A 5465-nucleotide genomic window follows, 5' to 3' on the forward strand; every position below is an offset into this window, starting at 1 on the left:
CCCAGCCTCATCCCACCCCTGTAATACGCAGTTTCACTGGCCTGTCCTGAATTACAGGGCCGAGGCGCCATCTTGTAGTTGCCACCTGGAGGGCCACAGTGGGTCAGGCGGCTTTGTTTAAAGAGGGCGGTCTCTTTAGGCGAAGGGAGTAGTCTTGTTCTCAAAAGGTGAAAGATGGGGCCTTCAGAGCTCACAGGGGTATCTGCTTCCAAAGAGGTGACTACACAGAGGCTCCTCCTGCCGCCACTGCTGCAGGACCCGGAGTAGCGGCCCCCAATCTTTTTGGCACCTAGGACCGGTTTCTTGGATGACAGTTTTTTCATGGGGTGGGGTGAGCTGGTGGGATGGGGCGTGACAGGGTGGACAAGGGAGGGTGGGGTGGCATGGTGGTAGGGTGGGTTAGGGTAAAGGGGTGGTTTCGGGATGCTTCAAGTGCATTACATTGTTACTTTATTTCTGTTTTTATTACATCCACTCCAGTTTAGGTCATTAGGCATTAGATTGGGAAGGTTTGGACTTCTACCATATGGGTCCAAATTACCATAGAGTAATTCAGGCTGAGAGAACCCATCATTTTGTGGTGGGGTGGTGGCAGGCACTGGGTTAAGGGACGTTCAGGTAGAGAAAGGCATTTATATAAAAGGGTATGGATCTAGAGAGTATTATGTATGCTACGTGAAATAAGTTAGAGAAAAAGAAACTATATGATTACACTTCTATGAGCAATCTGTAAAACAGAAACAGTTGTGATGCAGAGAAAAAAAGGAGGTGGTCACTGATGGGAGTTAGGGTTGGGAGTGTGGGGGAGGAGAGAAATAGATGAGGAAGATTAAGATGTACAAACTACTAGTTACATAATAAAATCAATGGGTTTGAAAGGTAAATAAAGAGATAGATAAGGTAACCCCATTAGGCATAGGGAGGAGTCTCAGCCTTAGAAGAAGTCAAGCTAGGACCTTCAGTGCTAGTCAGCAGGCCTGGATCCAAGCGGATTGCTGCACTAAGGAGCAACCCCCACTCTCAGATCTGGGCATCCCCAAACAAGGTAGCTGGATATGGAACCCCCAGCATCTCCTCTAGCCACTCAGGGAGGTGAGAGCTTTGCCTTGGGGCATGTAGACTCGGGTCAGCAGAGGGAACACTCCCAAACCCTACCCAAACTGGAGGCCAGAATCCTGAGTGAGGACTGAGGGAGCCCCTGACTCCAGAACTGGGGCAAGGGGCGGGGGTTCGAGAATCCTGCCCTTTGTGATTTGCAGCATAGCCCCAGATCAGTTTTGGCAGGATGTGGCTCACTCTGTCACCTGTGGTCCCAGAAAGGTGAAGACCTTTTTGCAGGGTCTTGGACTCAGATTGACAGAAGGCAGAGTCCAGGAAGGATGCAGAGTCGAGGGGAAGATCCATACACGGTAGAGAGAGCCACATCTGATGCCACCTCAGCTGTCAGCCCCGGGGGTCCCAGGGAAGAGCTGGCCAGTTCTGGTGCCCCTGACTTCTGCCTGTGGGGTCCGAGGGAGATGAGGGCCTTGGTTTCAGGTCCGGCTGCCCAAGTCAGCAGAAAATGAGGAGTCCCAGGCCATGAGAGATGTTGAGGCACCAATTCTATGTGAAGAAGGAGACAACTGACTCCCCTAGAACAGAGGAGCCCACACAGAGTGCCACCTCTGCTGTTGCCCTGGGAAGCTCGGTTAGAGCTCTCAGGCGGAGATGCCCTCTCATTTTCTCCAAGGATGGTCTCAGGGACATTGGGTTTGAGTCTGATGGGTGAGGCCTCATTCAACATAGGGAGGAAGCCCGGTTCCTAAAAGGAGTCACAGTGGTAACACTGAATGAACATGTGAGAACCCCACCCAGAAGGAAGTGAACCACATAGTCGACATCACTCCTCTCAAACCTGGGAGACCCAGGCATGGGGACCAGATGACCCCCACTTGCTTCTCCCCAGAGCCTGGCAGGGAGGTGAGGAACCTCGTTGATGGGGGTATGGGTTCAGGTCCGCCACTGGAGCATTCGCAGCTAGTACCAGGAGCCCAGAAGAGGACCTAAGAGTTGAGGGACCATCCAGCTACCCCGTGACAACAGAGGGCAGTGCAGAATCTCTTCCTGACTGTCTGCATCAGGAGTCCACACACAGCTATAGCTAGACATCGGGAAAAATGTCACTGCTTTCTAGTGGGTCTCAGGGAGATGGGGGACTTAGTAGGAGGGAGAGATCTCAAGAAGAGACAGAGATTTCCTGGTCTTGCCAGGAGTCCACAGAGTCATGATAAGGACCCAGAGAGATGACTTAGATGAGCACCTACCCAAAGCAGTGGGGGCCTGCAAGTCCCAGTCCCTGTCTGCCCTGGGGCACCTCAGGCAGAGATTGCCAGATGTCACCCCTCACTTTCAGCCCCAGGAACTCAGGGAGATGTGGGCCTTGATCTGAGGCCAGAAAAATCAGTGTGGACTAAGGGAGGAACATAAATCACATCCAAGTGAGGACGAAAGGGGCCAGTGATGACAGAACAGTGAAGTCCCACAGAGTCCAGCCCCTGCTGCCATCCCAGGGAGGTCAGGGACAGGGATGACTAGAGGTGGCTCACACTTTCTTTCACCTTGGGAACCTCAGCGTGCTCAGGTAGCAGAGGGAGAATTTCTAACATTTTCCAGGACTCACAGAGAATATGCTGAGGACTATGGGAAACTCCCAGAATTCCTCGCACTGTCACTCCTTGGTGCCCCCAGGCATACATGGCGGGCAGAAGTGTGCCTCACTCACAGCTAACAGGGAAGTGAGGGTCTTAGTCTAATGAGTCAGCAGAGGAAGGAATCTTAGACTCTCCCCTGAGTAAAATCTGGGGACCTTGCATGAGTAGCACCCATTACAGGGCCTCAACCTCCTGCTGCAGTTCTTCAGGCCCCAGAGACCGTGGCGGTAGGGCCAGGTAAGGCCACCCTGGCTTTCCCCATTCGATCTTAGGGAGCTGTTGGCCTTGCTGTGAAGAAAGGTCCTCAAGCCAGGAGAGAAAGGAGCCCCCAGATTCTCCCAGGAGTCAAAGTGGGGACTGCAAATGAGGACTGAAGGTAGCACGCTCCCCCTTGCAGCTAATCAAATGAACACTAGAGTCTTGCCTGATCCTCCGCTGAGGCCCCTCATTTCTTTGTGTCATTTCTAAGGGAGATGAGGTTCTTCACCTGAAGGGGCAGCACCAGAGGCAGGAGGGAGGGGCCCACACCCTTGGTGTTGACAAGATGAGGACCCTGAATGGTGGAGAACTGAGTTCAGGACAGAGCAGGCCCCCAGAACTGCCAGTGCCATCCACCCCTACAGTGTCCACGACTTGGCTCCTTCTCATGGGTCCCAGGGAGCTTTGAGGTGTCACCTTTCAAGCAGCACATGGCAGGGGTCCCAGCCCCACTAAGAGCTGATGTGACAGTTGTGTGTGTGAAAGAAGGGACCCAGAAAGGGCCCCACTCCCAGGATCTTCTGTCATTGGAGGCAGCCACAGGCAGGCTGTGGCCTGAGGCTGGCATGCTCTCACTTCTTACACAGGGTTCTCAGGGGATAGGCTGACCAAGAACAAGAGGCCAGCGGTTCCTGGAGTAGGGCTCTCAAGGAAAGGGGCAGAGCAGCCTTATTCCCTCCATGCTGAAGGAGCTCATCCACTCATCTTCCCTTCTCCAGGTTCCAGCATCACCTACTTGCCTGCCTGCTTCCCTGCCCGCTGTGCCTGCTGATAGTCATGCCTCGGGGCAGAAGAGCAAGCGCCGTGGTGTGAGAAACGCCGCCTGGCACGCATGGAGACCAAGGATCTCGGGAATGCTCAGGCTGCTGCCACCCCCACCCCTACTTCTGGGAGTACGCCCCCAGGCTCCCCACCTGCCGGTGCGGGCCAGAAGCCTCAGGGAGCTGCAGCACTAGCTCTCCTGTTGCAGGGGCTTTACGCCCAAGATCTAAAGCACGTGGCGGGGGCCAAGTTGAGGAACGTGAAAATTCTTCCCGGGCCTCAACCTCTGCTAAGACCGCTCCTCTAGATCCTCTGACCGAGAAGGCAGGAGCGTTGGTCAATTTCCTGCTTGATCAGTTTAAGATGAAAGAGCCCATTAGGAAGATAGATATGCTGAAGCTTTTTCACAAAAGGTACAAGACACGCTTCCCCGAGATCCTCAGGAGAGCAGCTAAATGCATGGAGCTGGCATTCGGTCTTGAATTGAAGCAAGTCAAGCCAAATGGTTACTCCTACACCGTGGTCAGCAAGATAGGCCTCATCAGTGATGACGTGCTGAGAAGCAGCTGTGAGGTGCCGAAGAATGGGCTTCTGATGCCTCTGCTGAATGTGATCTATGTGAATGGCAACCGCGCCTCTGAGGCTGATGTCTGGGAGTTCCTGAATGTTCTGGGCATCTATGATGGAAAGCAGCATGTAATCTTTGGGGATCCCAGGAAGCTCATCACGGAAGAGTGGGTGCAGCAGAATTACCTTGTGTATCGTCAGATTCCCGACAGCGATCCCCTGAGCTATGAGTTCCTATGGGGCTCAAGAGCCTACGCTGAAACCAGCAAGATGAAGGTGCTGGAGTTTTTGGCCAAGATCAGTAGTACCATCCCCAGTGCTTTCCCGTTCCATTATGCTGAAGCTTTGGGAGAAGAGAAGAGATCCCGAGGCAGATCTCTAGTTAGGTCTCGTGGTGCTGCCAGGGCCACTGCCCGCTCCAGGGTCCCACCCAGAGATCCGTCCAGTGCCCAGTGAGTTCTCAGGCGGCAGCTTCACTTTGTTTGACCAATACTGCCAACCTTTCAAGAAGTGAGAGGCTAAAGTAGGGCTGGAAATGTCAATACGTATCTTCTTTGTGTTCCTGTTTTACACTATTACCTTTCAAACGTTGTTTCATTTCCTAGCATGTTTGTTTAGATTCAGAATCCAAATTTACGAATGACATGGATCACAGATTTGTTGTTGTCTGTCAGATATAAGAGTAAGAGTTTTGGTACTGTGTAGTGTAATTCAGAAAATCCTTCATCTTTGGGGATCCAGAACAAGATAACATAGCTTTGGAATAGTAATTTTCTTGGAAATGTGAAAGAATGTTGTAGTTTTAAAACAGATGAAAATCAAGTAAGCTGTAGTCAAGTTTTGACTTATGTTATTCACCTTTGTCTCTCTCTCTATTCAGTAGTAACCTTAGCGATATACTTAGATGTTGTTAGCTTATTCAAGAATGCCGATAAAAACAATAAGAAACTACATTCCTTGCTTGGTGGCTCCTTTATTCCCATCTTTACTTGAGCATCTGCTCTTCAGAAGGTTCTGTGCTGGTGGGGGTGATGCAAAGATAAAGGAGACCCTGTACCTGCCTGTAGATGTGTTGAGTATATGAGCAGTGATTCCATAAGGAAGGTGGTGTGATGATCTAAGACAAGTGACAAAAATCAGGGAGGATGCTGGGGAGGGAGTTGGGATGAGAGCAGTGAGGTATGAATT

At 51.7% G+C, this 5465-nt stretch overlaps 1 pseudogene; it reads left to right on the forward strand.

Annotated features, from left to right (window-relative positions):
- The first annotated feature begins 1379 nt into the window (after positions 1 to 1379).
- On the forward strand, positions 1380 to 5230 carry LOC112445705 (melanoma-associated antigen B2-like; annotated as a pseudogene).
- Positions 5231 to 5465: the final 235 nt, after the last annotated feature.

Source organism: Bos taurus, unplaced genomic scaffold (assembly GCF_002263795.3).
Source record: "Bos taurus isolate L1 Dominette 01449 registration number 42190680 breed Hereford unplaced genomic scaffold, ARS-UCD2.0 Leftover_ScbfJmS_382, whole genome shotgun sequence".
Lineage (NCBI taxonomy): Eukaryota > Metazoa > Chordata > Mammalia > Artiodactyla > Bovidae > Bos > Bos taurus.